General features: G+C 40.9%; 1 protein-coding gene and 1 long non-coding RNA gene across 3 annotated transcripts in view; one reads left to right on the plus strand and one right to left on the minus strand.

The window, feature by feature from the left end:
- stag1a (stromal antigen 1a) overlaps nt 1-23,580 on the minus strand; it is a 40,444-nt gene extending 16,864 nt beyond the window's left edge. Inside the window, exon 1 of the mRNA XM_034575543.1 lies at nt 23,283-23,580. The gene's annotated coding sequence lies outside the window, so the exon portion shown is untranslated. The remainder of the gene's footprint in view (nt 1-23,282) is intronic.
- Nucleotides 1,041-17,257, plus strand: LOC117755615. Of its 2 annotated transcripts, none has more exons than XR_004612629.1 (4): nt 1,041-1,374; nt 2,663-2,785; nt 2,970-3,090; nt 5,507-5,656. It is a non-coding gene; the product is annotated as an uncharacterized LOC117755615 (long non-coding RNA). The 2 variants fall into 2 exon arrangements; XR_004612630.1 differs by lacking the exon at nt 5,507-5,656 and adding an exon at nt 17,245-17,257 and having other exon boundaries at nt 1,066-1,374; nt 2,890-2,994.
- Nucleotides 23,581-25,909: the final 2,329 nt, after the last annotated feature.

Genomic DNA, 25,909 nt, shown 5'->3' on the forward strand with positions numbered 1-25,909 from the left:
TCCATGCCGGCTGTTAAGCAGCACTTAATGAGATTTAAGATGTTGAAAGACTTGAAATGAAAGAAGACAATAGTAACGTAACTTTTAAAAACTTTTTAAGAATGTAAAACAAAAGAAGTACTTTTGGTTTTGTGAAGTACTATTTTTTCTCGCAGTTCATAAAGTACATAGGGAGAATAATATCCTCACTACAGAGCCTATCCACTGAGCTCAGGGGCAAAGACACAGTACTATAAAAAGTGGAGGAATTGAACTGGGACACGGGGATGTGCTCTGAACAAATAAACAAACAGACAAAAAAAAATAAAAAATTAAAGACAGTGAAGGTAAACAATGTGGAGACGGGGCCACGTGGGAAATGCCCGAGGGTCTGAACAGAAATAGTGTCAAAAACAAACCACAAGGAAAACACGAGATGTTGGGACGTGAAAAACTGTGAATGTAGTTTAAAGTTGACAAAGATCAAAGATGCTGGTGCAACTCTCAGTGGCCACTGAACGCTGAAAGTATGGTCAACCACTTCTGGAGACGCCATCTCCACAACGTCCACCACCTCCACCACCATCGTCCCTCTGGACTTTCTACATTGTGATATCTCAACTTATTTTCGACCCAACATGCATCTATGTTCCGTTCATTGACAGATTGTGATGTTTTTCTCAGTCTTGAACTAGGCAGAAGAGGAACAGGAAAAGGGTGTGTGTGTGTGTGGCCTGCCTGACCTATTACTGACCCACAACTAAATTTATCCCCAACACACATTGACTTTCCTCATTTTCTCAACACACTGGCTCTCTCACACACACACGCACACGCAAAACAGGAGGCTATGAATAATTTGCAGCGACTCTCCTGAACTCTTCCTCAGTTTTGGAGGAAAGAAGCTGCCAACTGCATTTACTTTGCACCTCTCTCGTCCCTTCCTCACTCCACTTCCATTTACTCTAACGGCAAGAATGAAAATAAACTGTCCCCATAAAATAAATATCAATTTTATAACAGCAGAACAATGAATTATACATGTCGTCTTTTCTTGTTTGCCCTCACTTTGATACACTGGTTTTATGAACTGTGAACGTCTGAATTTCAGCAGAGTACAATGATAGCACGGTTGTGCATGAGAGCTGAGCTGTGTCGTCACTGTAAACCGCTGAGCATGTGTGCTCATGCAGGTTTAAGAGGAAATGCTAATGCAAATATCATGCTTTGTTTACCTAGCTGCCAAAGACCCAAAGGCATTGCAGTTACTATCAGAGAAGCACGCGATTCACAGTGGAGATGCCAGAACCAGTAAGTTGAGCTGAGACCATGTTACTCTAATCTCACAGATGACAGTTGCATGTTTTCTGATTCACTCCTGATCCACTACAAACAGTAAGTGCCTTTTTCAGCTCTTCATTTTTGCAAGTGGACCAGTTTTCATTATTGCAGAGGAGAAAAGCAGCCACTGCAGCTGGCGAGGAGCTGATACAGTGGTGTGGAGATCCCAAATTTATTGAGTTTATTGTGATTGAGGAGAATCGCGTTAAATCCAGATATATATTAGTTTTCGTCCCGTTAGTTTTCGTCCCCTGTAATCTCACGTTGGCTCAATTGGATATTTTACTTTGGGAGCTAGCAGGAAACATTCAGAGAAAAGTCTGAAGCAGGTGATTTTGCTTTCTCACATAAAGCCTGCCCCTCCAAATTTCAGGAAAATGTCCTGACTTCTGTGTGTGCTTTACAAACACATATCAACTCAGTCAACAGAGGGGTTTAATTCTGGTGTTTCCCCATCTGGTGGCTGCTTGGAGGGTGGCTGCCCGACTTCATTTCAAAACATCGGGCCAGACATTGTAGAAGTTGCCGCAAGACTCTGTACCTGTGTATATTTCTTCTGACAAGACATCAAACAGTATCAGGAGAACTCGATCTCTAATCCAAATGATTGAAAACTTCAACTGGGCTTACAACGAATCTAATAATTCAAAAATATATAAAACTGACTCACAGCCTAGTTAGAATAAAAATGTAATTAGGCCAATTACGCAGACTAACTTGTCAAACTGAAACGGTCTGATTCATGGGGAACATTATGAATAAGTAGGCATATAAGTTGTAACACGTACCAACTTCTCTGTTTGCAGCACATGATGCTGTGTGCAGGTTGTTAACCTTTGTGACTTCATCCAGACAGTTTAAAAACTGAACACAAGATCAAATTTCAGGCCGAGTGAGGGCATGACGGGGTTGAAGGTGGAAACACAGGTCATGACGGCTGCCGGACATGTACAGCGGAGCAATCTTAGATAATTACCAGGGAAGGAAAACGCATATTTGAGTACGACAATAAGAAACAGGACCGATTTAAAAGACAGGACAACACATCGTTGTCTGAGCTGTTACATGGCCTGGGTTTAAGTTTAATCCAAGGTACAACCACAAAACTTTATTTTCGAGCTGGTAAAAAAAAAATGTATTTAGTGATAAGACATTCAATATATAACTGTAGCCACTCTATTTAAAGAGACAGGCACTCCAGAGTCAAGGCCATGTCGTTACGAGTGCTGCATCAGAGGCATTGAGACAAACCCTCATGTTAACTATCAGTGGTCTGCCACGTCACTTCATCCACAGTGTGCGTGTGAGTGCAAGTGTATGTGTGTGTGTATGTCTTCTTAAGAGAGAGCGCAAGACGACGAGAGACAACGAGTGAGCATCTGAAAACCACTTAACATGCATGACATGTTCTCTAGGAGGCAGGCCCACGTTGCTATAGCAACTGGTGTGGGTCATAAGCCCGGCGGTGACGGCATATTTGATTGGCTGAGTGGAGACAGGAGGGACTACGAGGTGGGGGGGGGACAGTAACAGATCTAATCATGAAATCTGACTTGCACACTCTTACAGGACCCCTGTAACGCCGGGGAAAGTTTTCAGATTCAGCATCATCATCCTCCCTAATCCATCCGTCTGGATTCTCCTCACAGACGTACATCAGATGAGCTTTGTGGGGTTTCCTTCCATGGCAATGAAAAAATGTTACAAGAAATCCTGACCTCACAAAGATGTTGTAACCTCACCAATAGAGCCAAACACTCAAGCATGAAGGTATAAAGTCCCTCAATGCTGCCTACTTAGATCAACATGCTCATAAACAGTAACAAAAAAAAAGTAACCTATAAGTGATGATTGCCATCATTGTTGTCTGGTCTGACTCAGGTTAAACCTTTTAAAAACAAATAAACAGAATTCTCAAATGCTTTGCGATGTTTTGTTTTGTAACTGGCAACAAACCCCTTTAAACTGAAATATTGACCATTTGCTGGCATTCCAGCTAGCTCTGGCTAACGTTACACTTCGGAAAACTCTTCTTTGCTTCCAAGGCTGTAAAAACAGCAACACAAGCGCAACTGCCGTCATGTAGCGACCAATAAGAAGTGATTTGCTGTTTTATTTGGGTGAAACTAATATACTTGGCACGGTATCGAATCGGTACATTGATTTGCGTACTCGCTAATGCCCGACCAGGCATTTTCGGTAGAAATGGATTCTGGTGTCGATATCAAAACATCTCTTATTTGTCATTTACAAATTCCTAATTAGAATTAAATCAATCTATATATCTAACAGAAAAACGGTGAAACATAAAATCTTCTGGAGTTGTAAAATCCTTTTGTGCAGTGTTTTGGCATCAGACAAGTATTCAAACTCATTATCCATTACTCTAATGTGCAGCCCTGGCAACGGTAACTGATAGAGAAAACAGGGAGCAAGTAAAAAGGCTCAGTAATTTTTATTTCATTAACACAATTTTATGGTCACTTCCAGTGCACGTGCTCTTCACCATTACAGACAGAAATGTGATTACAAGGCGTAAAGAGTAACTGCATGACGAAAGACTCCTTTTATACACATTTATAACTTGTGTTCTAGAGAGCGAAACAAGTTCCAAAGTCTAAACTCTATCACACGGTTACATCACGGTGCTATAAACAGAACTGGTAATAATTAATGAATGCATACACAACATGATAATGTGACGTATCCAGGTGATGCAGTGGTGCTGCAACGGTTAATGGATGCAATCGTGTGCAAAGTAATAAATCAGTTCCAATGCCAGAGGCTTTAGTGGCGACACAGACAAAACACCTTGATAGAAAATCATAAATCGAGTTCCCATCACCACCTCTCACCCAAACTAATGTCTTTCATGATCACCTCGTACTGTACGACTATAGGAGAGAATCTCAGGGCTAAAGATAACAGATCATCATCTTTTTAAGCTTCTTTCTTTCTCATTTCTCACAGATATGACATTTAAAAAAACTCCTCCCGTCTCAAGGCAGAAACAGAAATTTTCCGCTAGAAAATGTGTCAATTCTGAAAGTGACACTTTTGTAAAGAATACGATTACATCAAACTATCAATGGGAACAACAGAGCTCAACAGCATAGAGAAAAATCCCATTAATTTTCTGAAAAGAGATTCTGATTATCAGCCACAATATTGTACATATATATCCAAAGGTTACCACAAGATTGTGAAAGTGTAGAAGAGACAAGTCTGTATGATATCCACTGCTTTTGATTTACTCAGTGTTTTATTCGCATGGTGAAGAAGTACTACACTACCCACAACCCTCAGGTGTGATAGAAACGTTACACCAGGTTACTATACTACACACTGTATGAAACTATATATACATAAATGACCCAAACTACAATATAATGAAACACTATATTAACAGCAGAAGTGGCAGAAGTCGTTAAAAGGGATGATTCTCAATGATTTCTGGGATGTCCAGTTTCTTCAATTTTCAAATATTTCTGTACAGTCTTGTTTTTGCCATTTTCTGTTTGCAAAATCCGAGTCAAATGTTTTATAGTCATGATTCTTCTTGTCGGCCTGGTTCCAACCTTAAAACTGTTTTTATAAGGACTTTCTGGAACATCAATAACTGAGAGAACGAATGGGAAACTTACTTCTGGAACCAGAGCTGCTCTAAAAGTGGCCGGTCAATGTTACGCTCTATAGAAGATGCTCACATACATGTTACGACCATCAAATCCCTCCTCTTCCTCTTCCTCTTCCTCAGGGAGATGAGAGCGTGTCCCTGCTGCTGGTAATGATTCAGCGTCACCAGTTCTTCAGCAGAGAAACATCTCCACATGGCAGATATTAGTGAAATGTACAAAATAAATGGGGGTTTGCAGCACTAACAAACGACATCTGAAGCACCTCTCTAATGCAGAGTTGCACTTGGTTCTCAACACTTTTTCCGTTCACTTGCTTAAAGCAACAGAGGATTTAACAGCTGATTAAAAAAAGTTGACATTTGCCTTCACCTGCATTGTGCTCAGTCTTTTTCTCTGCAAATATTAAATCTCTCTCTCTTTCTTTCTTTCTCTCCCTCACACACACACACACACCTTCCCTGCTGTCGCGGTCCCTGCTGGCCGATTCTCTGATTCTTCTTACAACTGTAACCTGTAATGCATCTGCTATAATTGGCCACAATCTCCAGAGACTCGAGTGTAGTCGGCCCCCGTTTCCAGCGCTGAGGGCTACAACTGTTCAGCCTCCGAGACAGAACAACACAAGACTGGATGCACAACTAATAACACCAGGTGGGAAAAAGCAATGAATATAATAAGGGGTGGTTACCCATGAACTGTACATGTCCTATGTGTTGCATTTAATGAATCCAGACGAGATCTCCGTGCTATTTGTGTCTGCAGTCAATATTATATGATATGAGTCGGTGGTCTGATGCTTGTGGGTAACGCTGGGTTTTAACACGTCCCACTGTGGCCACGTATGAGAGGAATATGTAAATGTAGAAGTGGTATTGGGACAGAAAAAAGTAAGCAGAAAAAAGACAGAAAAACAGAAAGAATGAGATCTGGGAACTAAACAAAAAAAAAATCATATATTTATTGCTCTTCTACATGGAAATTACCTGTAAGCTTCGAAATACAAACAGCTCTCTAAGACCTGATAGAGATGAACGACTGCCCAATGTTCTAAAGCCCACTATGCATTATTAATATAAATCATTGTGATTGTGCTGGTGTGTGGAGGTTGAACAAAACAGCTGTTTTAGGGCTCGTTCTGTCTACCGGTTACCGGCTGTTTGCAAGTCAATAGCTTTACTGTGATGCTAATTGAGCTGCAGTACATAATGAGCCGGTTTATCCAGTGTTTGTGGAGCCAGTTAGCAGGTAGGTGTCTGGCACAAAGCTGAGCATCAAAGTGAGCTGCTGGTGAAAGAAAGTCTGGGCGATATGGACAAAAAATATATTGAGATAAAAAAATTCATATGGAAAATCGATGTGATTAATGCCACATTATTATTTCTTCCTGGGTGGGTTTAATTTCTGGTTTTAACCTCGTCTATATGGGCAGAAAAATCACAAAAACTCTATAAACAGCTAAATATTTTACAAATCAGAGGTTGATCAGTTATGTCATAACTATTATATTGTGATAATTATTGATAGTGTTTTTGGCCCAGCCCGAGGCGAAAGCTTGGGAGAGAATCAAACTCAACAAGGAACGTCAAGAGGACTCAAGTGCCATGTTTTGTTTCTGTCCAGCTGACTTGCTTCACGCTCTTTGGACAAATGTTATCACTAAATCTCTGCTTGCTCAACATGAATATTCGATTAAATTCCAAAAAATGATCTTAAAGCTTCCCAAAGCTTGAGGGAAGCGAGGTCAGATGCGAGTGCTCTCCAATGTTCCCCCAGGAATATGCGCAATGGCTTTTAGAGCCAAAATTATAACTAATAATTACGTGAAGATGATTCCTACTTGAGCCATTTAAGAACAATTTAGTTCTACAGAAGTAACTTCAAGAGTCTTCGAAGGAGGCTGGGAGAATGAGTGCAGACTATTGCCAGCTGCAAACTTTTAATTTAGTATGAAACATTTTCTGTTCAGCTAAGAAGCATTTCTCCCTAACTGTTAAAATGAGAGGGTGTACTCACTCCGACATTAATAAGTTACATAGGCAGACTCTAGACGTAGCTCTAGACTAATATTCAGTATTAAAATTATATTGCTGGCTATGAAGTAAATAAAAGGTTTGGCAAAGCCACTCAAGGGAAAAAGACCCTCTCTCTTAATGAGCTCTTGACAAGTCCATAATTAAAGCAAGGCAATAAGGCAGTGCATAGTAGAGGCGACTGGCACAAACTGCAGACGTATTCTTCTGTCTTTAAACTACAGCCACAGGCTCAGCAAATGAACCATTGCAGAGCTCGAACTCACTGGCTCAAGCTAAAGCTGCTTAACTTTGTTTCTGCAGGCTACAGCCGCCGACTTGCTGAGCTGATGTTACATCGAGTTCAGGCTGAAGTGGCTTAACTTTTAACAACCTTTTTTTTTTTTTCTTGATCTGTGCATTCACAACTGGTCTGTATATTAATGAGTGGAAGGTCAGTTATTCAAAAAGTGATTAAAGGTGCTGTCTGCACAAACAGATGTTAACTCCTGGAGAACACCGGTCTTTACAAGGCTAGTTTCCTTAGCAACATACCCCATACAGATGTCAAATAAAGCCATTTGCTGCTTAATGGATGTTTACCTCTATTATTATTATATTTAAAAAAATATATATATATATACACAATGAGGTTTTTAGCTTGTAAAGAATCTGACTCCATCAGCCTCAGTCGTTATCCGTTAGCGTAAACCATGCTGCTTATTTCCTCTCTTCCCCGAACAGATTGTGGTCATTCAGTTGTCAATTTAATAAGTAGACCCAGAAGACATCCACACTACTACGCCTTAGTTTTAAAATGCATCACTGCTGTTATGTTTATGCCTTTTTCGAGCGCCCTAAAACAGAGAAGTTGAGAAAATGCTGCTGGCCTCATTTTAGTTAGAAATCTCTGGGGCTGCATTGTTGTTTGAACAGAAGCAAAAACTGGTAACGATGACGCAGCCACCCACACTGGCTCCCTGACTGGTTCTTATCAGTCATGACTTGACTACCAGTGGTGAACCGCTGTCAACACTTACTGTCGGTAGCAGTTCCACCATGTCATCATTCCAAGAAAAGAAATCTCGGCTCTTCCTTTTTTCACTCTCTCCTTGTTCTTCATACTTATTACTTCCTCTTTTCAAAGTAACACACACATTCACAGTGAATTACTGATATGACTGATTCAGAAGTGAAACGCTCGTTTGGACAGAGATTGGTTTAGTTTTGAAACACTATTTTAAAATGAAGATGTAATAATATGGATCAGGCTTAACTAAGAATAAAGCTGAGTGATCAATAAGTTTAATCAGAACATCTTTAAACACAGTTTTAACAAAAAGTTAACTTTAGTATGAGTGGATTGGTTCTAACAGTTTTAGCGTGTTCCTAAACTGACGGCAACAGTTTACTTTTACCACTTCACCTTGTTTAAGTAAAGGAGGAAGAGGCAGAGAAAGGTGTCTCTTCTCTGCACTAATCTGTGGTTTGTTCCTGAATCGTACTGCTCAGATGTCAGAGGTGAACACAGGGCGCCCGAAGGCAGTGGACCGGTTCAGCAAGATGAATTTAAATAGATAGACTTAAAATTTGGTGGACCTGCTGACTTGAGGGATCATCCCATGAATGGAAAATGAGGGGGTCAATCCTCTAGACGCCAGGTCGAACTGACAAGAATATCCTGAATGCACCGACTCAACTCAACAGATACCTGAGACTGTGCTTTGCCTCCATGAGGGAATGCATATGTAATGATTGTTAAAGTGTTGCTGAGTTTTAAGGGAAAACAATTCTTAACCAAAATGTGCACAAAAAGGTGTTTTAAAATAAAAAAAGATTGATGATATCTGTCAGAATGGAATTAGTCGTTTCCTACAAATGACACAACGGAGAGCTGACAATATATAACAGGATATGAGTAATTGTGTGCAACACCTGGTTAGATTTCATGCAGCGCTGCAGGCATCTACAGTACAAGTGTAATAAAGTTCACCACAGAAGCTGAAAGTAAGACACACAGGCTGTGATCAAGGCAGAACAAACCTCTCTTTGGATTTTAGATGTCACCTTAGATATGTTTGGTTTACCAGACCAGCCGAGAAAATAATGATCAGATTAATCAACAATAATAATGATTATACTTTTATTGTTATTATAATGACCAACTTTCTGCTAAGAAAAATCTTTGATTATCATCATAAAAGCTTTAACATCTTAGTATGCCGTACACGGCAAGAACAAAAATATAATGAGTTTCATTAAAGTCATATCCATTATGACTGTAAGACTAAGTGAGAAGCTGTAAGTACATTATACACAAAAATAATTGAGAGAAGCACTCACAGGAATGGATCGGGCTTGTGGTGATTGGTTCTAACTTACATATGATTTACATCTACGATCAAATATAACAGTAGCACTGCCAGTGATCACAAACCACTGGAGAAAATAAATCAGAGGATGTTGCTGTTCTCTCAAACTCTCTGGCGAGGGGCCAACATCCAGTCAACAGCTCAACTCTGAACAAGCTGCTCGGTTTTAACATTCTTGAGCTGCAGTGGCAGTGAGGTCCAGCCAATCCTATGATTAGTAAAACATGTCAACTTTAAATATTTCAGTCATCTCGGACCTTTTCTGCCTTGTTACACTGAGCACTTGCAACATCTGTGCTGAAAACACTTCAGCCAGGAGTCCTGCTGCATCAGATAGAACAGCGCTCACGCTACACGCTGGTATCTGATTGAAACAGACACAGTTCAGATCTGCAAAATACATCAGAAATGAAGCGGGGGGAAAAAAATCATAAAGCGGGACAAATGCAGAGGGGGAAAGTAAGAGTATCTTTCAGATGTGGTTTTAGAGGCTTTGACACTCGGAGGAAAACCAGAGAAACACACAGGGTGTTAAAGTTAGGTAGAAAAATGCAGCTCATTTCCTTTGAATGAAAGGTAAGTGTTCACCTTTGAGTATGGATGCCATGGTGCGGAAATGCTTCCATCGGGTAGTTAACTTGTGACGCCAGATATTTGACAAGACGTGTGTTTGCTCAGTATCTTACTTTGGTCTGCAACAGATTACTTGAAGGTGTGTGCAGAGTTTCTCAATAATTAGCCCAATTAGACTGAGGGGGTCTGCAAGAGCCTAATTTGTCCCGACACAGTGTCATAATGATCTTAAAGCTTTTTCTCATAATAACATAAAAGATGTCTGTGCATAAAACCATTGACCCTTCTGTTGGTCAGTCGGTGAACAGGGTTTTTACTGTCCTTTGACACCAATACCCTCTCCTTGTCAATCAACTCTCGTCTTGTCATGTGATAAAAACCTGCTACTGTGATGTCACTCTGCTGCTGTATGGTGCAGATACTTTCACTTTGCAGCATCGGACAAGAGTTTTTCAATTGATGAACGTGGGTACTACCATAAATACACAAGCTTTATGTCTATAAAACAATTAAACAGCGGATGGAGCCAGTTAACAAGTTGTGTAATCGCGATGTACCTGAACACCATGTAACACCGGTAACACCAACCATATATCTTTGTTTTGTGAGGGGTAAGAAAGTCAAGCATACTGTATGCTAGGGCTGTATATGTATCTTTCCTCAGGCAGTAATTAAGCAACATACTACTGCAGTTTGGCGGTTTACCGCAAAGTGCATGATGTGATTTAGGGGTTATAAATAGGGTTATACGTGACACTCTCTCTTGGCAAGTGCAGAAAGGCCGAGGAGGTACAGCTCCAACTTGGTCTGATAATGTATTCAATCTTGCACCTGCCAGCTCCAATGAAAATGGCAATAAAGTGACATCAATGCCTTTGCAACCCGAGACAAAAAATAATTGAAATGCATGTCCTGCAGTTCTGCACAATTCAAAAAGGAATAGTTCAAACTGACTCAAAGCAAGTTCAGGGGTGTAGTGTTATGTCAGCCATGGGTTAATCGTCTATATTCCTTTACATTCTATTATGCACACTTCATTAATCACCACAATCCCGACCTCAGCCACATTACTAAAAGATGTTAAGCTCAGTTGACAAGAGAGTTAACACATAAAAACAGTATTTTCTGCTCCTGCAATGATCCTGTGGCCTCGACTGCTTCCTCTTCTTAACGCAAGCAAAAATGAAACACTGAATCTGTTTATGAGCAGATGCTGGAAGCCTGAAGTGGGAACTGTGTCATTACTTACATTATCTTCAAGTGTCTGAGCTCTCATGAGAGATGTGTGACCACTTAAAAGCCCCACAAACATGTGCAGAGCTGCATTTCTCTGAAACCCTTTGGATCTGATCTCATGATACCACTGAATTCCGACTGAAGAGTGATTTCAACATGCCCCAGTGGAAAAATAACGTTTGTAAATAATATCCTGGATTCCTGGTGTCGTGCATTAGAGCTCACCTTCACATGCATGACTCACTGGGACAACAGTGCTGTCGTGTTAATGTCATTAGTTCCACATGTTTTTCCTCCCTTGACAAAAGGTGCGAAAAAGAACCCTCCTGTAAAAGAAGCATTTTTAGCCCTTACCTGTTTGCTACTAGACAGTTTTATCAATAGTAAATTCATTGGCAGGGATTGTACCCGATTCATCTAAGTCAAATTTTTAGCAACAATATTTTAGTTTTGTTAGATTTTTTAGGTCTGGAGAAACTACACCTAGTGAAAAAATTGATTTACTATCACCGAATCACTATATTAGGAATATACATACTGTTATTTTAACTCTGTTTTGGCCTCCACCAACTCCTCAGCTACTAAACTGTGTCAGTCTGCTGTTTAGTTTTAAAACTCTATCTTTAACTTTTGCCACTACTGAGACTTTTGGAAAAAATGCCACTGGTGTCTACGTTTGCTTTTGATTGGGTTTTATAAATCACAATGTATTGTGACCATAATAAAAAAAGCGAAACAAACGGCATTAACCTCGACTATCACTGGTGAGACCAAAATATAACAAAATACAAGAGTTGCTGACCTCGTAGTTTTTGCAACAGTTGCATTTAAATTCTGCATATTATAAAGCTACGTCATATCCTGTGTATGTGGCGTCATGTCATATGCATTTGCAGGTGTCAGTATGGCATGTTGTTTCGAATACAGATTTAATGTTTAATAATAATAATTTTATACTACAACTATGAATAATTATTGAAAACATTCATGAGAAAACAAGGCAAATATCTTATTGTTACTGGGCTTTTGGCGAGTGCTCTGATCAATGTCAATAACCTATTGGCACAGTTCAATTTGAAGCAGTGAAACTGAAACAATCAGATGAAAGATGCAAAAAAACCTCTGCAAAGCTGGGAGGGGCTTAAACTCACAGTCAAAAAACAGCAAGAATCTCATGAAACTGTTTCTTTAATGAAATGACAACAAAGAAAGAACAAAAAGAGGCCTTTAAAAATGACTCCACGTCGAAGACCAACCAGAGCAGGACTTGTGAACTTGAACCACAAACCCTTCCTCTGGGCCACCGCAACGAACTGAGCCTCCACTACAATAATTGCACTTTATCATGCTGCCAACTTCCATACATACTGAGACCAAAGAGCCTTGTAATGTGGAACAGCCTTGAGGCCAACTGTGGCCGCCTGGTTTAAACAGATTATGATTATGTCACATGGGATATTACCCATCCGACACAAAAAAGTCGGAGTCAGACACGGCCATGTATCCTGTGCACACACACACACACACACACACACACACACACACGCACAGCCATCTGTTATTGCCACTGTACACTTCTTCTCGTCAGCACACAAAGCCTGATCCCAGCAAAGAGGAGAACCGGGGAAGGATGATGTGTGAACTGCACAATCTGATAAGACCTCGGCTGAAAAATATATTTCTTTCTACACTATCTCCTGAGAACTACCTCTGTGAATACAGGATAAATACATTATAAGAAAAGAAAAGGGCAAGGCTATGGAAAGGATAAAGCAGAGAGTAGGCAATGTCCCCCCTCTCTGTGCAATGGCTGCCTGCTTGGCTGCAGCTGACGCAAAATGGAGACGAGAGTGAGGGGAGAAGAGAGGGGTGGTGGGGGTGTTTAGGTGGGAACAAGGGGCAAATGGGAGGAGGAGGGGGGAGAGAGGGAGAAAGTGTGACAGCAGCAGAGTGGGGGGGAAAGGGCAGCAGGAGAGCGAGCGGGAGGGAGGGAGGGAGGGAGGGAGCGGAGGAGAAAAAGACTCATTTGTTCTTCTCTCATCTGTCTGTGTTCCTTCTCTCACCTTGGCCCAGATTCTTGAGTCTGCCACATATTCACTTCTAATAGAGGAGCAGAGGGAGGGAGGACGGTGAAGGACGGGGCAGGACACACACACACACACACACACACACACACACACACACACACTCATAGAAACACACACACACACACACACACCCCTCGCGGAGGCCATTAGTCCTCACACCCATTATTACTTCCTAATGATCTTGTGGCACGTGGAAGATTTTTAGTGGAGCGGGAGAGGCCTGCTAATCTGAGAAGGCAGATGTCAAAGCAAAAAAAAAAGCGCCTGCCGTTATAGTCATAAAGTACAGGCCGCCGAGGGGAATAACGACTGCTCAGATAAAGACTGAGGCTGAGGGAGTCAGAAGAAGAGGCTGTTGAGCTTTGACTGAGGCAGATGGCTAATTTAAAACAGAGCTGCTGTATGCAGATCCCAGCAAGGTGTCCGCCACAAAGAGAAGACAAAGAATCAGAAAGAAAAAAAGTGAGAGGGGCATTCAAAGCTGTTTACACAAGAGGAACCAATCCTGCTGAGGGATGCACAATGGCTTTGTCTACTGGGGACTGGTTACGGTTCTTTAGACGACACAACAACAGAGCCTTTCTTCTGAGTGTGACGCGGCGATTTCCATTTAGCAATTAGTCAAATTACAGAAACATGTGATTGATTACAACTTGATAATAGCTTTGTAATTTATGTTATTAATAAAAAAAATAAGAATTTATGTTGACTGTTGAATGGAAAAAAGACTTTTGAAGAGTCTTCAATCAATTAATTGAGAAATAATCAGCAGATTAATTGATAATGAAAGTAAGTATTTGAAGACCCACTCTAGAGTTAGGGGTATTTACATTGTGAAAACAACTTCTTGGCAGTTTGTGAGAATGACCGCTCAGTAATTGTAATTCAAAAAAGCCAAAGTGGGGAATTTACATTTACTGCAAGGCACGTGGAAATAAATGACAAAAGATGCGAATGCTACCATCAACAATTAGTCCCTTAACAGATGGACAGTTTAATCAAGCAAAAGTGCCAAATCTTTGTGGTGTGATGATTTCTTGTTTGTTCTCTTGTTTTAAATTAAATAACTTTGAATTTCAGACTTTTGCTCATTCCACGATGTCACCTTGTGTTGTCAGAATTTGTCTTTTTTTCCCCTGGTGCCATGATAATGACTAAACTTTGCATTATATTGTATGAAATTTAAGAAACTACAAAATAAATTCCTTAAGAATCAGGACATTGTCATATTGAACTACTGTATTTAAAACTAAATACAACTACACAATGGCAACAAGTACCACCATTCAAATGTAAAGGGCCATAGAAGCTTCCATTCAACAGGTAAATTGGTTGTGGTACATTGAGGTCATGTCTTCTCTACTTAAATAAATTCACGATAATGTAGTAAACAAGCCAATTATAAATTTCAAACAGGGCTTTTGTCCTCTTACACCGACTGCAACAATGAACAGTTCAAGGAAGCAGATTGCAGTGGGTTTGTCTGATACTGTGTTGAGCTGTTTGGTTTTGTGGATAATGCTGATAAGATAATGTGCAGACAGTAGGAGATAAGGAGGGAGGATTATGGGTAAATAATCTGTCGCAGTAAAGCGGTGCGGGCAGGGAAACCCTTTAATCCCCTGTGCACAGGCCAAGAGAGCAGATGGGATTAACGACTGATGTCTCGATGCAGGGAAGTGAACAAGACCTAAACATATGTAACGTCAGTAAATCCCGCCTGTCGCACCAGGAGATCAATGCAAACTGGAAATGTAAATGGAAAGTATCCATATCCAGCATTAAACTATCTAACCACGAATCCAATACTTTTTTACGATCTACAAAATATTTTTTCCAGACCTCGTCTTTTAGAGACTGTTCAGAGAGACTATCAATTTATTTCATGGCAAAAACATTTCCATGGTATTTGTTGCCAATGCTAATAAAGATTTGGCAAAGTGTGTGAGCTCCCATTTGCCAAACTTTCCACCCAGTTAATACTACTTCATTCCCGCTCTGTGCAGCCACAGAATTGACTTGGCACGGGGCAGCGAATCAATATTAAGTAAGAGTGTGTACAAATAGCACTGACCGCTGAGACACCCGCTGCCACAGCTGATGCTACTTGCTGCTGCTCGGCGCAGGCTGTTAACCTCGCCTGTATAAATGACACCTAAAGGATTTGCGGTTCTGGTCTCGTGCCAAATTTAGATCTGGCAGCCCTGAACATACATAAAATCCAAATTACCACTCAAATCCCACCCAAGCTAAGGCGGGAATTGAACTTATCCCTCCAACATCCACCCTTGGAGCCTCTATGAGCAGGATATCCATCTCTGCCTTTGCAACTCACCAAGAGATCAATAATGTATCATATCCTGTCTAAACGACGGTCTTCACTCCTGCAGGACACGGATATAAATTAATCTCTCAATCAATGCGAATGCAAATCTAGGACTTTTACTTTACTACCATAAACTTGGCCAATGCCCCCAAAAGAAATTCGTTGCGCCTAAGAATCAAGAAACCGACAGAAGTACACTATCTGGTGAGACAACTTTTAGTTTTCTTACTCCAGGTCATTGCTGCCCAGGACTCTGAAAGCAGCGCAAAGACACTAACATCTATGTAAGGTGCTGTGGAAAAAAAGTTTAATCGTTTGAATATGCAGTTTTAAAAGTGAAGTATTTATCTAAATTTGGTAACGAACATTTAGAATATGCAAACACTATGCAAAATTTGACGTAATGGGTTTAACACACTATAATCTGGATGTAAGCATATATAGGTTTAATAATTTGCTAATGCACACTAATATTCTGTAATTATAAAATGTAATAGGGAGATATATTTTATATATTGTCACCATTTTTTTAATGTTGCGATCCAGCATTTATTTTCACAACAGCATCCACTTAAGGGTTACTCACAGGACGAGTTACACGTATGTTTATCATTACAGTACAGTGGTAAAAACCATCATCTTATATGTGCTAAACAAGAGAGGTTGAAAACTGTTTTTCTGATGTCCGCTTAATATCCTTGAAAAAAATGTGAATGCACAGGGACCTAATGCATCTGCTACTTCATACCACCATAAACTCTGGCCCTAGATTCAGCGTGAGTGAAGCGCTGGTGGCGATCTTTTCTTTGAGCCGTCTGTCTGAGGCTCAGTCTTTAATAAGGTGTTCCTGCCTACAACGCTCTGCTTTGCAGCAAGGGTGTAAAGATGAACCGCTGTCAGTATCAACAGAGCAGGCAATTCCAAAGCAGGTGGTAGCAGCAGTTCCTCACTGTCCACACAGTAGAAAGCAGACGACACACTCCAATACATCCATCCAAACATCCTATAATAAACTGGGCCAGTAGTAGCAGTGATCTCATTTGCCCATACAAACAAAACTGTAGGTTTGGCATTTTAATTGGACTGATCAAAGAGAAGAGACACCAAATTAACTCATTATCACAGCTTATGTTAACATCAAGTATGAAGGCAACTCCTTTTGTGTGTGTTGCGTTTCCCTAGATTTACATGCCACAGTTGGAGTTAGACATTATTTTATAATGTATTATGGGGTTCTAAATGTATCCAGCCGATGGTAGCCAAGGTATTCACGTAATTTACTGAGAAAGAAGTAGCAAAGGTTGAACATAAAAGGCCTTATCTACACTATATTTTCCCCTCCATTTAAATTTTTTTTTAAAAACCCTGTCCACATGACATTTACTTTAGAAAATATCTCAAGACGACAACAAAAAAACAACAAAAAGCACAAACAAGCAATCCGGGCCAGTAGGTGGCGATAGTCGAAATCAACGATTTGTCAAATATCAGAGAAGATTAAGCAGCAAACCTGTAGTTAGACCTAGCAGTGCTAAACGTAGAGAAACCAATATGTAGCCGCCATTGTTGTTGTCGTTTCTAGCGTATGCCAAGAACAACAGTGAGATTGTGCGAAGTAAGCTGTGACATCGTTTCCCAAATCCTCACTTTTTACGTGTACACAAGCATTCACAGAAACCAGAGTTTTTGGAAATCTGCCCTTTGGAAGGCGTTTGTGTGGATGAGAGGTCGGAACAGATGAAACCCTTTGTGTGCAAAATGCGTATTAGGTATAACGTAACAAAATGTTCCTTGGAGAGTTCTAACTTGTTTTAAGATGTCGGCAGTTAAGTTTATGGTGTAGCAGATCTACATGTTCCACAAACTGCTGCTACTTTAAACTCCATCGTATTTTATGAGCTCATGCTTCAAATCTAAAACCTTCATGTACAATGGGAGTAGTTATTACAGCTGTCAAATAAATCCTGTCACGTCAAAGCTACAGTATTTCCCCTTGACATGCACTGAAATAAATCTCTGATTTTACACAATTACTTGAGTACAGAGCCTCTTCAGCGAGATCACTATAAAGCCAAGTAATCCGTCTTTCACAACACCATTTAATGAAAAAGCAATGACTGTATGCTGGAGGGAAGAAAACAAAGGATCTGCTCTTGATACAGAAATTATCAATTGTTTTTGTAATAAAAATTCAAGTATGTTCCTGTCAGATCCAAGATGAGACCAAGATACTCTTCATTACAGCAGAGGGCTGACAATGAGAAAGAAGCGTCTTGAAAAGTAAAGTCTTGGTGTCGTCTTCACACTCTTGACTCTCTAATGAACTAGTAATAGCCACGGCCAGTCAATAACCTGCATCAGCAAACACACTTGTGCGTCAGCTGCAGGTAGAAGCTGCTTGTTCAGCGTAGCAACCACTGAGCCGTGTAGGAATACCAGAGAGAAATCACATCTCCAAAACACACACTACGCACGACATGACGCACCTAGTCTCATTACCGCTCACTCTGACAGCTGAATAGCATCACGTTATCGAATACCCTCTGAATGCAGATTAAACCTCCCTCATGGTGCTGCAACTAGAACTGGTTGGCATCACATTATTTGATAATCAAGACTGTCCTTTACAACTAGTCTGGAGATTTTCCAAAATGAAGTAAAACATGAAACAGGCCATGCTAATGATCACTGTAAAGCAAAGCTAGCATTGTGGTTTTAAACACAAAACATCCGGCTCTATGTGGTTTATCCGGTTTCATTAATCAAATGTGTAGAAATATCTACAAGGGAAAACTTTCCAGTGCAACATAACCTCTTCTCCCAGGCGAAAATAGAGCTTTGGGATTTTAGTTCAAGTAAATATAAATGATCAAATATTCTAAAGTTTGATAATTTATATTTACTGGTGCATGATTAACGATAACTCATGCATAATTACATCCAATTTTGCTCACTCAATTTCAGTCATGAATGTCCGTCCGCACAATTGGGTCCTGACATTTTCTGGAATTTGCCTTTCACATATGAGGAACACAGCAGGACATTGTCAGAGTCACTTTACACCAACAGGATAATCTCCATAGCGTTCAGGTGGGGGTGGCACCTAGGTAGAGCATGTAGGAGGCGGGACGTGACGTATAAACTCCGCTGCAGAAATCACGTTTTTGTTCACAGCATATGGACACCAGCGTTGGCCCATTAATATCCAAAAGCTCTCGAATCTCATCTTCTTTCCAAGTTGACATCTTCATTGGTGTGTAGGGCATCTCTTTATCATCCTGAGATTGCTTGTTTTTTCAATTTTGTGTCCATAGCATGATGAAACATCATCAACACGTCCACTTGCAGTGAATCCCCCAGATAATCTAATGCTGTATTTCCACATGGGCTCATTTGGACATTATGTACGTTTTTTACTCGGGGGGTGGCAGGAAAAACTTGGGAGATTATCCAGAGCCTCTGACTTGGACATTTTCTTTCTCACATACAACTCTGCTGGATAATGTAATAAAGTATGTCTGAAAGGAGCGTAAAGGTCTACAAGGGGAAACTTGCCAGTTATATGTAACCTTGTCTTCCTGAGCTGAGCACTGATAACTGAGTGACAATAACTCATGCATGTTGCATCATATATCAACTCATTCTGAATGGGGCCTTTTGTCTTTACAGCTGTTTGGCTGCTGAAATTACAGTGGAACCATTATTGGCACTGCATATGATTATTTTCAGATACTGCTATATGGCCAGCAGCTTCTCTTCCTTAAACATTACCTATTGCATGACATTTCCAAACAACCAACATTTAAGTTTCCTGTTGTTCCTGATTCCGGTAGTTGACAGAGCTTTAATGTCTGTAATAAGGCTGCACTTTCATTTTCTGTTGTGAGTTTATGACCAGTGAATCTACATATCATCCCGGAGCGGTAACACTACGCTTCGAAACTGTCTCGAATAACTCTGGTCCAACCACAGCAACCAGAGACTCCACAGTCCTGTCATTTCATGATATCCCTTAAATGGCAAGAACTGACTTGCTTCTACAAGTCAGAGCAAACCAGTCCAAAAAAAGAACAGGGTAACAGGATTATTTAGGTCAAGTTGGCGTTCTAAGTTATTAATGTGCTTATCATGCTTCTAATGTCACTTTTATCCTCATTATTTTCCTTCCCTGGTTGCTTCTCTAGAAGAATCACAGTGAGTGTACATCACAGAAACATTCAGATCTACTCCGGCATGAGTCTACAGTTGAGTAAACAGATTCACACAACAGGAAACCACATTACAATGAAAGCCTTAAACCAGCCAGGGGTGACAAAACTCTTCTAGAAAGTGTTATGCAGTCTTGTTTGCATAGAGACACGAACAGACTGGAGGGCTTTCCTTATAAAAAAAACAAAACAAAAACACACACTAAACACTACAGTAGCACCATCATTTCCTTTGAAAAACAAGGTGTGAAATACAACATATTTAAGCATACATGAATTATATGCGTGGATATGGACTAATAATGTATTATGGGATACCCCTGGGATTTCTGGTATGATAAATGCATTCAGCACATTGGAGCAAATGCACCTCTGTCTGATTTTATCATTTTTATAGACACAATAATGGAGAAAACTGTCATGTGGATTCATCTTATACTGAGTATTTTAATGCTTAAAGACGTTCTATTTTCTCACATTCAAAACAGACTAATAAGGGCAGATTGCAGTAATATTTTTTTTCTCTGGGCTTCCCTTCGGCTGTGCTGAACCCTCGGAAAAGGCTGGACAACAATATGCACGGGAAACGGTCCCTCCACAGCCCACATCTTGAATCAAGGTCACCGTGTAATAGGCTATGACAAATGTCAAAGCCATTACATAATCTCCTGAGCTGTGTCATTATAAGCATATGGCTCTAAGGCAAAGCACACAGCAATTGAGCGGTTAGAGCCTCTGGCTTAGAAACCATTAAATGGCACAATTAATAATCCAGAAAGCAGGTCTGCTCGGCCTTTTACAAGTTAAACCTTGAACTTTAGAATAATTCAAACATCTCGGCATCATTAGGATGCATTTATGAAGTAAATGTTGACAAGCCATTTGCTTTTCTTAACTGAACCAATTCAGCTCAAAACAAATAATTACATATTCATTGCTTCAAATGAACACCTTTAAAATGACAGCAGTCTATGTTACGTGTATAAACCACTAATGAGAAACATTATGTGGATCTCTAGGCTGATATGGGAGAGAAAGGTCAGAGAGCCAAGCAATCGTAACGATGCAGGAAGGAGGAGGGAGCAGGCAACTAAAGGTTTGAAATGTGACATGTTCTCCACACCAGCCACACAGAAGCTATGCAAGAAATGTCACCAGCTTTAAAGAGTGTGATTCAAACACCAAAGACAGACTGGTGTGTGAATGAATATTCATCAGTTTACAGAAACATCCACAAGCTTAAGTAAAAACTCTGCACACTTCTCTGTGGAAACCCCGATTAGAAATGTTATTATGTGTTTTTAGTGACTTTAAAAACACCATAGCAATGGATATGGTTATTCACTGGACCAACCTCTACAGTACAACCTGGCCACTATGCAGCCTGGCATCAATACATTAGGCCTGTGGTGACTTTTCACATGGACGAGGGCCAAAAGGTCATAGTGTGTGTGTGTGTGTGTGTTTTGCATGCAGTGGCTGAGGAGCTCAAATTACACTACACTACAAACCAAAGGATCCCGATGACGCAAAGAAAAGAGAAGATATTTTCTGTTCATCTGTTTTCCATTTTAGCAATTTATTTCTTGGAGATGTACTGAAATCTAACATCTGATCGGCAATGACAGTTTTTGAGATTATACAGACATACATGATTACACCATCCCGGTATTTTTTCCCAATAAAACCACACATCCGGTTGTGTTTCAAGTACCTTAATAAGATTCTAGGTATGAAGACAACTGGTTCATCATCATATGCAATAGTAGATGACACACTGCACTTGACTGACTGTAGCAGAACTGTAATTATTGATAGCATTTTTGAGATTGTTCCCATATAAATGTTTCATGTAGAATAAGAATATAAAGACAGACGGGCATTTCATGAAATTTAAACTCAATATATGTTGCAATGGGGGGAGGGGAGTAAATTTGATGATTTATTGTGCAAGAAAATGTAAATGTGCAAACCATCAATGATTTTGAATTATTGGATTCACCAAGAGAGACAGACAATCGTGATTAATTGGTGCGATCGAATAAACTCGAGCAGATGAAGAGTTCCCACAAGGCCACTTTGTGTGGAGCAACAGAAAAACAGAAAGCAGCACCGTGTTAAGACGTAATGATTAAGGATTGGGTTTGAACATGTGAAGGAGACTGTTAGATCCAGCTGCAAGAAATCGACACCTTAAAAAAACCTGCAGCTCGTCAATGCAACCTACACTTCACACGTGCTCGTGGAGATGTTCGTTTTACTCGAAGATTTGAACTTGCAGATAAAATGTGTTCATACTATATTTACAGCAGCCATATATGTCAACAGGAGCAGGAACAGCCTCCACAGTGTGAAGCTCCGAACCAGGGCTTTCCTTCATCCTCCCAATGTTAAACATGCCTTGCTCAACTTGTTCTGCAGGATGGATGGTAATGGGAGGCAGGCGAGCTGCAGATAGCACGCCAGAGACAGCCCGGGTGAGAAATCACATGGCTGACTGTAAACAAAGCAGTTATGCAACAATTTGCACACTGACAGGAGGCACTGACCCACAATCAGCTGCCCCCCCCCAAGCTACACACAGGTCAGGGCGGGAGGGGAGCCAGGACCTGTGGGGCTGGCTGGCTGGCTGGTGGAGCCCATCCCCCCCCACACACACACACACCCCACCCACCGATGTGACTCATGTTTCCCCCGCTCAGTGTTGCCTGCTTCCCGCACAGAAGGGGGCGGGAAAGAGGGGGGGGGGGATAGAGAGAGAGAGAAGCGCCATAATGATGTTATGAAAAACATGCACGGTGTCCGTCCTGCAAACACGTTCACAAATGCATCCACGTGCTGTCGTTCATTACACAAACAGGCTCATTGGCCGCGTGCAAAGTCGCCACCACTGTTCAAAAAACTTGAAGGGGAAGATGGGATGATTGGGGGGGAGGAGTAAAAAAAGAAAGAAAAAAAAAAAGAAAAGAAGAGAGTGGCACGATCGCAGCAAACAATGTTCGGAGAGGAGAAAGTGCCAGAGGCTGGAAGAAAACAACAAAAGTCGGAACAGCAACGTGGCAAAAAAATAAATAATCGTGTGAGCAGGTGACAGAGCTCCATCAGCGGGGCTGATCACAACAGGGCAGAGGGAAGGTGATGCTGTGGATGCCTCGGCTGCAAAGAGCGAGAAAACACGTCACACCGCATGGCTCTTTATTTGTTGACAAGCCCAACTCCCGGCGCCGGGCGGGGACGTGCGGGGCAACGCGGGGGCCGGCGCTGCGGCAGCCGCTCGCCCCTCCGGCGCGTCGCCCCGCACGGATTGTTTCCAGGAGGGCTAGCTACATGCTAACGGCTCCGGCTAGGCTATAATGTAACTGAGCGAAGGGAGAGAAAGCACATTCACCCCCGTTAGCCGCTAGCGCCCATCCCCCATCCAGCCAGCCTCCCCTGTCTGCGTCCACCATCTTTAATCTGCGCCCCGTCTCCCTGCCCGCCGCACAAAACACGACAAAAACCCCACACACTCACCTTCAGCGACCATCGCCGAATCGATTAGCGCCTTCCGCAACGATTAATCGATTTTCGTGATAATATCGTGCGTATTTTAATATTGAAAATTGGCCGAGCGAGCGGAACCGCGCCTTCGGAGAAGAGCAGCAATCCTAAACCGCCATCTGGTGGTTTTTCCGTCTCTGTGATGCAGCGGGAGCGGCGCAGCCTCAGACCGACACACAGCTGCCCCCTGGCGGACACACCGGGCCCGGGCGGCCGCGCGCCTCGGGCACGGGGAAGGGGAGGGGCCCGCCAGCACAGCGCTCACGGGGACGCGCACCAGAGCAGAGGGACTCCCCTCTTATTTTGACAAGACCCCAGCTTCGTGCAGGATGTGAATCCTCCAATTACAAACCAATAATATGGATCAATACACATGTTACAGCAGGAGATTCAAATGCAATGCTTCCATTATGAAGGGGAATTATATAACACCTCAGGAAATTGAAAGATCAATTAATATGACATATTCCTGTCTATAGGTTTATTGTCTATTAGCTGTCTACAGACTGAACAGCACTTTTACAGTTTCGTGCAGGATGTAAATCCTCCAATAACACTCCTATAATATAGATCTATACACATGTTACAGCAGGATATTCAAATGTTAACCATTAAGAGTTCAAATGCATCACAGTTTATTATATAACACCTCAGGAAATTACAATATACACAAATATGACATATTCCTGTCTGTACTTGTCTATTAACTGTCCATTGTTATATAGACTGAACAGTACTTTTACAGCTATGTGCAGGATGTAAATTCTGTAAAATAACACACAAATAATTTCCTTTAGATCAATACACACATTACAGCAACACTTTCAAATGCAATGCATCCATTTTGTGTTGAAATGCATGTCAGGATTATATAACACCTCAGGAAGTTAAAAGATGCATTAATATGACATATTGCTGTCTATAGGTTTACTGTCTGTTAACTGTCTATTAACTGTCTATTAACTGTCCAACAGACAGAGCTTTTACAGCATTGTGCAGGATGTAAATTCTCCAAAACAACACGCCAATACTTTCCTTTAATTCAATACACATTTTGCAGTAAGACTTTCAAATGTAATTCAACCATTATGAGTTCAAATGCATCAAAAACGTATTACACAGCACCACAGGAAATGAAAAGATGCATTAATATGACATATTCCAGTCTATAGGTATACTGTCAGTTAACTGTCTATTACTAAAGAGATTAAACAGTGATTTTACAGCTTTTTGCAGGATGTAAATTACCTAAAACAACACATAAACACTCACCTTTTGGATGGAAATATATATTACAGCAATACATTCAAAAGTAATGCAATCTGCATGAGTTGAAATGCATCACACAAATCTCATATAACACCACAGGAAATTAAAAGATGTATAAATATGATATAACTAAAGCAGTCCAGGCCTAATACTTAATCATTACCCCATCTCATTCTGTATAAAAACAGTGCTCTCACAGATTTGTGCAGGGTGTAAAATCTCCAAAATAGTACATGAATACTTACATTTTGGATTAATACACACTTTAAAGCAAGGCATTCAAAAGTACTACCACCATTATCAGTTAAAATGCATCATAAAGTTCTTATATTTGTGCTGCAGGAAATTTAAAGATGAATAACTCTGAAGTTTTCTATGTAACTAAAACTAAAGCAGTCCAGGCCTAATATTTATCCCTTATCACCTCTTATTTTGGCGAGACTATCTATTGTTGTGCAAAAATCTCCAAAACAACACACGAATGCAATCTTTATGATTTAAAATGCATCTCAAAGTTCTTATAAAATACAGCAGGAGATTGAAAGATGCATAAATATGACGCTAACACTCAGTTTCCAGTCTATAGGTCCACGTGGTGTAGGATGTAATGTTGACCAAATACAACAATCCTGCATTAAATCCTACTTTTATGAAGCTTATGTTGGTCATAACTAAAGTTTTTGTAATCAGGATTTTCGAGTCATATTTCCAAAACCTGCCAACTGAGCAAAATCAGCTAAGAAACTACGTGATGACCTTTGACCTTCTGGTTTTATTTGATGCTGTCTCCAGCTATCAGCCCCTCTTTTTTCACCTCTGCCTGAGACAGAGAGCGAGACACAGAGAGAGTGAGTGTGTGCTCATCATGGGCACGAACTCCGGAGCCATTCATCTCCATGAAGGCCGTGGTCTGGAATGGGTTGGTGCATAAACCCAATTATAGAGGCTGGATGTGTACTCAGATTACTTACTCCTGCTCGCTGGGGCCTGATAACGCCAGAAAGAGAGAGAGGGATGGGCAGGAGAAGCGTTGGTTAATTATTTTAGTCCCGATTGAGCATCATTATGTGGATATCAAATACTTGCATTAGACATGAGTGTGTATGCGAGAGAGAACGAGTGAGAAGAATGATTAAAAATTATTTTGTGGGTTCCTGCATCTTTGTAATAGATACGAGAGCGATGCACACACACACACACACACACACACACACACACACACACACACACACACACACACACACACACACACACACACACACACACACACACACACACACATGAATGTACCGGTTGGTGTTTTTATCTGATGGTCGCATTGTTGTTTGCCA

This window comes from Hippoglossus hippoglossus, chromosome 22, assembly GCF_009819705.1.
Source record: "Hippoglossus hippoglossus isolate fHipHip1 chromosome 22, fHipHip1.pri, whole genome shotgun sequence".
Lineage (NCBI taxonomy): Eukaryota > Metazoa > Chordata > Actinopteri > Pleuronectiformes > Pleuronectidae > Hippoglossus > Hippoglossus hippoglossus.